Source organism: Magnolia sinica, chromosome 2 (assembly GCF_029962835.1).
Source record: "Magnolia sinica isolate HGM2019 chromosome 2, MsV1, whole genome shotgun sequence".
NCBI lineage: Eukaryota > Viridiplantae > Streptophyta > Magnoliopsida > Magnoliales > Magnoliaceae > Magnolia > Magnolia sinica.
The window spans coordinates 97918456-97926737 of record NC_080574.1 but is presented as its reverse complement, the minus strand read 5'-3'; the positions used below and the strand labels follow the sequence as shown (position 1 = coordinate 97926737).

Below are 8282 nucleotides of genomic sequence, written 5' to 3'. Positions count from 1 at the left end.
AAAAGTCGGTCACAAAAAGACAACCACCATAGCAACAACAAAACCTTTGGATCTGCTGCATATAGACTTGGTTGGCCCAACCAAAGTGGAAAACCATGACAAGAAAAGATACTTCTTAGTGGTAGTAGATGACTACACCAAATTTACCTGGGTCACATTTCTTCAAGAGAAATCAGATGCCTTTGATGAATTTGTAATTTTGGCAAAGTGACTTCAAAATGAAAAAGGATATTGCATAATTGCATCAGAAGTGATCATGGTGGGGAAATTGAAAATGAGCGATTTGAAAAATATTATGATGGGAAAGGAATTTGTCATGAATTCTTAGCCCCAAAAACCCCACAGCAAAATGGAGTCGTTGAAAGGAAAAATCGAGTATTGCAGGAAATGGGGTCAGTTATGCTAAATGGAAAAGATATGGCAAAAATTTTCTAGGCAGAAGTTGTCAATACTACTTGCTACATCATAAATAGAGTATATCTTAGAGCAGGTTTGAACAAAACTCCATATGAACTATGGTACGAAAATAACCTAGTGTGAAATACTTTCGTGTTTTTGGAAGTAAATGTTATATCTTGAGAGATAGAGATCACCTAGGGAAATTTGAGTCTAAAAGTGATGAGAGTATCTTTTTGAGGTATGCCTTGAATAGTCATGCTTATAGAGTGTACAATCTAAGGACTCTCACTATTCAAGAATCAGTCAATGTGGTAATTGATGACCAACCTCACGGAGAAGATAGACCTATGAATGAATTAGAAGATGATGTAGATTCATGCATTTTAGATAAATCAGATAATAAATCTCCATCATCAAATGAACCACAACCATCATCTAACATACCCATCATTAAGGATCATCCTCGAGAGCAAATCACTACAAAAAATAGGTTTTACCGGTGGCCAAAACCACCCCTAAAAGTCCCAAAAATCGCCGGTATAAGAATTACCAGCGGTCGGACCCATGCCGCAAAAGGGGGCATCGCTGTATGTTTTACCGGCGGTCACACCTTTTTATCGGCGCTTTTGATGGCCACCACTAAATAACAACTTTTACCAGTCTTTACCGGCGCTTCTGGTGCCTGCTAGTAAGAACTGTAGAAGCGCCGATAAAAATTGCATAAAGCACCGGTATAATAGTAAAAATGCCGCTAAAATATATGAGAAATGCCAGGTAAAAGCTCTGACAAACGCTGCTAAAAATGTGAAAACGCCACTAAAAGTTATGAGAAACGCCGGTAAAAACTGTAAAAATGCCAATAAAAGTTATGTGAAACACAGGTAAATTTTGTAACAAATGCTACTAAAAGCTATAACGAATGCCGGTAAAAGTGTAAGAAGCACCGATAAGAAATTGAAAAAACGCTGGTAAAAACTATAAAAAGCGCCGGTAAAGAATGGAAAAAGTGGCGCAAAAGGTTGCCACAAAACCAATGTTGTAAGGAATCTCTCTAGTGATTTGATTGTAAGAAATATCCCTGGAAGTCATAACAGTCAATAGACCATAAACAACAAGAACAACACCCACACTAAAAGGAATGTTGGAAGTCATAATAGTCAATGTCCATCTTACATAACAAGAATCAAAGTGGCCATCACATTACATAACACAACCCATAGTGTGCTCTTAACAATGGGCGACTCCAAAACATACCAAATTACTAGATGAACTAGAACTAATTTGAGATAGACTTATAAATTGTGATTTACATGGAGTACACAAAGTGGAGGAAGTACTCACAGATACTACAATACTTCATTCTAGTAAATCAATCTCAGAATGTCACCAGTGAGCTGATTCTGAGCAAGATCCCTAAAAAAAAAAAAAAAAAACAATTTGTACACACAAATCCACACTATTGGAAACAAACAATTATAGTTCAGGTATGTTCTATCAGACAAACCCCCAATGCAAATGTGTAACTAACAAAACTTAAATGAGAAGGAAAAAAAAATAATTCAATGTTTTCAAGTAAATATTAGAAAGCATAAACCACAAAATAGAACAAGCACCTCAAATATAAGTGACAACAATCCTACAAAGTTTTGAGATTTCGCATCTGTGAAAGGGTTAAAGGGATAAGCCCAATTAACTAATTGTTCTTCAATGTCCTACATAGTAACATCATCATAAATGACCAATTTATCCCTTACAAAGGGGCAGGCAAGATTCATGAAAATGACCAATCTACCAAATAAAAGCAGACATGATACTAACAATTTCTCAAGCTGTTTGAGCCTAGATGTCGAGAACGGAATATCTCCATCTAGTAAGTTACCGGATAAATCCCTATAGAAAACAAACCAACACAGATTTCAGTTAAATCCTCCATTACATTCTCAATCCCATAACTTCATAATGCAAGTAAATGAGAGAGATTACAGAGATTTCAGCAAGATGCAGTTGCCGATCTCATCAAGGATTGACCCGGTCAGCTGATTCCCCTTCAAATCTCTGCTCATCAATGCAACCAACATAAGCATTTGAACTTAAAATGATTTCATCCAAATGCCTATTGTAATTAAATAAAAAAAAATCAAAACGCTTCCATAAACAAGCTATGAAATCATAAATTCTACAACAAAAGAATGAAATCTTTTTATTTGGTTATTTATCTTGATTACAATGAAATCTTCACACACACACACAAAATTCTTTGAAATAAAAAATTTTGCAGGATAGGAAATAATTTCTTTCGAAGAAGTTAGGTTTATGTAATTATGTATGTGTTATCTATATTTACTCAACTCCAACCCAGGTGTTTAATTACCTTTGTTTCAACAATAAGGAGGCTCCTTATCTGTATGGACTGGTGCACTAGACAATGTCTCCTCAACAACTAGTCTAGTAGGAACTACTTTAAACTCACTGATTCTAGTAGAGATGATGTCACAATAGCATTTGTTAGACCACCAACCCTCATGTTTGCACATACCAGGGCTCCAAACCCTATAGAAGAATCTTAACGCCTGGGCATGGACAAAAACAAGTTAAATTTCCATAAATGAACCACCAATGCAAGGCAATTAGCACAAGCACATTAGTTGGTTTCCTCATTTTAATTGTATACCTTTCTGAGATTGTCTTTTCTAAGTTAATAAAAGACCACCGCATATGAAGCGAATATCCTTCGTGTCAATCTGTAAAATACCAAAAGCATTGCTAACAAGGAGAAGCTAATTATCATGTAATTACTCATGAAATAATAGGTAGGGGGATCTCACCTAAGAGCAGGAATTCCAGGCTGTGAACAGCTCTCCCGTTAAAAGCATGGGTGGAATCAAGAAAGGAAGCCCAACCACAGTGGAGCAAAAGAGCATCTCCATCTGTTAGGAAAGAAATAATAGTTTTGTCATGGGGAAAAAAAAATAAAGCACACTACAGCCTAAGAGATTTAATAAATACCCTCAAAGAGAAGTAACAGATACATGACACATGCCAATAAGCACCATCGAAATAGGGGAAAATGAATGGAGGAAATGCAGAATACCTATGTGGTTTTCAAGATTCATTGTAAATATGGCTTCTTGAAAATTACCCAGAAAAGAATCCATGACCAAAGCACCCAACACTTGAGAACAACATACAGTTCAATATGGCCATTGAGTTATGTCCCATTTGCATATATCATCACCAGCATTATATCTTTTGTTGTAGGAAGAAGGATTATTTTACAGCTAAAGTGAACTTCATTTTCTAGAAAAATATAGCATGGAATCAAATGGAAACGAACCTGCTGTTTGGGAGATTCTTCAATGCATTAGGTACAAAAATCCTATACAATCAAATAAAACCATCAAGTGCCACGATACCTGCATTCACATTGGGCAATTAGAAGATTGCTTTCCTTCGCAATAGGCAATTTCTGTTGGAAGCAAATTAGAGATCAACAATTGCATAATAAAAGACTACACGAACTAAACTGAGAACTGCAGTATCATTATACAACACTGGAATGTAGAATATTAGTTGGTTTAGTTATCATCTAGTCCATGAATAGATTTTTTTCATAATCATTTTAGTGTATACAACCTGGCTTCTTGTATATAAAATAGATATTTTCTTTCCATTCAAATTAACTGCAGTTTACTGCACCAGTTGCATTGTTCAGTTTGTTGATTTAGTTTTTAACATGTCAAAACTGAGAGAAAGATAGGCCTAATAGTTGAACACCTCTTTCTTGTGGAACCGAATGTAGTATAGCACAAGAATATTCTGGAACTATCTTATAAAACCCATGTTAAGGAAGTATGTTTGACAGATGAAGCTACCAAGCAATAATTTCAAAAAGGGAGCAGCCACAATTTACACTCACCTTTGTCACTAGCATACAATCAATTTTTCCATTTGGGAATTGAAATAGTACAAAAGAATAATATTTCAATTCTTACAATGGAAAAATGGTGGGTGTGGATGATATCAACTCCCTTCTTAAAATACATCAAACTCCTTATTCAAATACATCATTTCTTAGTCCATATTCATGCCCAATCCTGTCCATACATAGGCCTTGCATGATAGAAAACATAGGTTGCAATCAAGAAATCCATGTCCAGGGCAGGTATTGCTTGTAGAGGTTTACTAATTAGACACACAAGTATAAGGCATGTCGTTTACAAACTCCCATGTGTGTCAATTAAACACAAGTGCAAGATCCAAGCTGTCCACCAATTAAGTACCAGCTTACAAATGCCCTATCCTAGCATTCATGCTACTCTATTCTTATTGACCATAACATTTAAAATAGGGAAAGTACTTATGAAAGTACATAGATCAATTTCACTTACAACCAAATAGAGCGTGGGCCATGCCGACTATGCTAAGTGACCTGAAAAATTAATCAAGTGACTTGAAAATTAGTCGAGTGACCTGAAGATTAACGTTGTATGTAAAATAAAATGAAAGAAAATGACACAACTCACCTTGATGCTCTTTTCCCTCCTCCTTTACCTGGGCTTGGGACCAGTAATGTAAGAAGTTGCATTGGCGGAGTTAAAAAAGGGCTTAAGCTCCATTTGGTTTGAGAAAAAAATATATTCATAAAGATTGATGTGATGACTAAATGGAGCCTAAGACTTATATGCAAATTTACTAAAAGGTATGATAGGAACTCTTACACTACAAATATGATGACCAAGTGACCACATGTAAAAAGAAAAGAAACAAAAGAGATTAAATTAAAGACATGCAAATGCAAAATTCAAATCACAAATCATAATCTTATAAAACTAAGATTAAATTAAAGAGATTAGATGAGTTTAGATGTGACCTCTATAATTAAACTAAGATAAAAATAAACTATTTAGATATGTCTAACTCAATCCAAAAGTCTAAAACCACGGATCCCTACTACCCCACTTACAAAAGATGTTTATAGTTCCAAATACTTAATAAAAACCTCTCCCATTTAGTCATCATCCATTTCTGTCTACAACCTATAAAAAATAACAAAAATAAATCAATTACTATTCACAATCTCATACAATAAGTTCTATTGCTTTAAAAAAAAAAAAAAAACCCTTACCATACATAAAGTAGTGGGCCAAGCAATACTCGTTCCAATTGCATCCCCAATTGTTTTATATTGTCCATGGGTCCTTATCAAATCCTCAACACGTACCATTGCCACTTGAACAGATACTTCCCAGAAACCAACTCCAAGTTTTTGCCCCCCTACATTTGTCAATGGATCCATGCTTAAAACGGTTCCTTTAGCTATAGTATCCCCAGGCCTTACAATACTCTTAAGAAGAACTTGAGACACATTAGTGCAACTTGTAGAATTTCCCTTATTCGCGAAGTCTCTCTACAACTAATAAATCAATGTCAATCATCGTATACATCTCGAACTATGTATAATTGAAAACATATTACATGTAAAAATATACATGTATATATTATAATTACCTGAGGGGTTGGAACCAAGTGGCTTGATGATGAGGAAGGTTGGTTCAAGTTGGGATTAGCTGAAACACATAATAATGTAGCTAGATTAATGCTTGGATTCATTACAGCAGCCATAAATGTTGTCATAGTTTCTCTTAGTAAAGATATTTGAGCATCTCTATCAGCCATAGTGTCCCTTAGGGAAGATATTTTAGCAAGCAATTCCTCATATTGTTCATCTCTCTTTTGAGCATTGGAGGCCATCCCTTGGGACTGGACACTGTGGGATGTTGTGCCCCATATATTAGAAGGAGAGGGACCTAACTCGTAAGTGTGGACACGGCCATGTCGTTCATCACCCATGACTTCCGAGAACATATCTTTCCTCGCAGTGCTGTTCTGTGAAGCCTCTAGCTGCTCTGAAGTTCGTTCATTTAATTGTTCTTACAATTAAAAATCACCAATTTAGATTTTATATTGCTAAAAGATTAAACAAAATAAGAAGATACATATACAAACCATTGCTCTTGTTGAGGCCTCATCCACAGGCATCCCATTCTTGCGTATATGTGTCAACAAGAACATATCTACTTAGGTCAAATCCTCCTCATTGGCCCTCTTCTTTCTCTATCATTATTTAAATAAGTAATATATCAGAAATAGATTGACTTCAAATTATCAGGTGATTAATAAAAAATTACCTCTTCATCACGTATTCGCGCAAAGCTCTTCATGCCTGCAGTGTGGCCGATGCGTTGTTTTCTCCAATTTTCCATATTTATCTTATTACGAGCCTAACATGTGACACATCAACAGAGTAATTTATGAAATTTTAGGAAAAGACAGTTGTGTAATTTCATAACGTGAAGGTTTCAGTAGCTACTCATCACATACCTTTCCCTCTTCAGAGTTTCAAAACTCAATGAGGGCCTTCCACTGATCCATATGGACATGCTCATTGAGGTCTGCTAGCCGCGCCTCATCATTATCATGAGGCTAGTAGTGGAATTTCTTCAGTTCGCACTTCCAATCCCTCTATTTTTTACCAATCGACATCAACACCCAAGATTTAATCTCTTTGTCAAACTGAAACTTAGACTGCATCACATGAACAAAGTAGACGATCACATAATGAACAAAAACTAAATAATAAAATAATAAAATACATAACACAAATCACCATTATGATGACAAGTTCATACATATCATCCTTCTTCTCGTTTAGCACTGCCCTCCAATTAGAATATGTAAGGGGTGCGTAATCCCCATTACGTGCTATTGTCCCCATAAAGTTGTCAGCTTGCTAATATTTTCATTAACGGGATGCCCTAGATTGTTGGTGTTTATAAAAATGTGTTGCCCTTCATACATGTTCCAAACTTGATGACATCATGTGGGGCCTCGACTCCTCTTTGTGAATGTCAAATCTGTTGAAAAAAATGTACATAAATAATATGCAAACTTGTATAGTTCATTAGCAAAAAATACATTAAAATTTTAAGGATATTAGAACCAATGCATAACATACCACTAGAAGCATCCTCTAATGAATCAACTGTCTGGTGTGGATCCTGAGGCAAACTCTGGGAGAGACCCGCCGTAGGTAGGGGAAGCTGGGGATGGGAAGGACCCGCTGTAGACTCGGGCAACAAAGGCTAGACTGGACCAGATGTAGCCAGGGAAGGCTGGTGCTGAGAGGGACTCGCTATAGGCTGGGGCAACTGAGGCTAGGAGGGACCCACATCAGTCTTGGGTAGCTAAGGCTGATTGATGCCACCACTCATAAGGCTTATCGGTAGCCTAGCCGTGCGTTTAGAACGAGCATGTTTCATGTCCTAAGAAGAACCTGAGTCACATCAGTGAACAGATGCATGTTGATAAGACGATTTAATTTTGAATAAATAAATAACAGAACCATATGAAAAAAAGACATTTTAATTTCTATTTTATACATTAGGAAAACATGGTACTTAAGAAATCAATTATTGTACAAAATGTTGTCTCCAATGGGATCAGATAACTCAGTATCATCTATTTGTTCTTTTACCATCAGCTAGGTGGGTGGTAAATATGTGACAACTATTGTACCATCGACATTTGTCCTTTCCCAGCTAACAGTGTCATCACTTGGGTCCTTCAAACATTGATCATCGCAGGGCGACATGCCTAAGAATGTATCAACATCATTTGCAGACTCTTGCCCATGCATCTCAAATAAGTCTCTGGGTTTCATCCTCACTACAACATGTCAATCCTTTTTGATGAGGTCATGTACGTAAAACACCTGCTCAGCTTGAGATGCAAACACAAATGGTTCATCAGACAATTGTTGACTTGTATGGTATAATTGTTTCAAATTCACAAGCATGAACCCCAACCCATCCTTCTTAACACCC

At 36.3% G+C, this 8282-nt stretch overlaps 2 long non-coding RNA genes across 2 annotated transcripts; both read right to left on the bottom strand.

Moving 5' to 3' along the window:
* Nucleotides 1-5199: 5199 nt before the first annotated feature.
* On the bottom strand, nt 5200-5791 carry LOC131229675 (uncharacterized). Its single transcript, XR_009163538.1, has 2 exons — nt 5525-5791; nt 5200-5435 (listed from the first exon to the last, which is right to left on the bottom strand). It is a non-coding gene; the product is annotated as an uncharacterized LOC131229675 (long non-coding RNA).
* A 528-nt stretch (nt 5792-6319) lies between these two features.
* LOC131229669 (uncharacterized) lies at nt 6320-6979 on the bottom strand. The gene is made up of 3 exons (XR_009163532.1): nt 6781-6979; nt 6588-6680; nt 6320-6513 (listed from the first exon to the last, which is right to left on the bottom strand). It is a non-coding gene; the product is annotated as an uncharacterized LOC131229669 (long non-coding RNA).
* Nucleotides 6980-8282: the final 1303 nt, after the last annotated feature.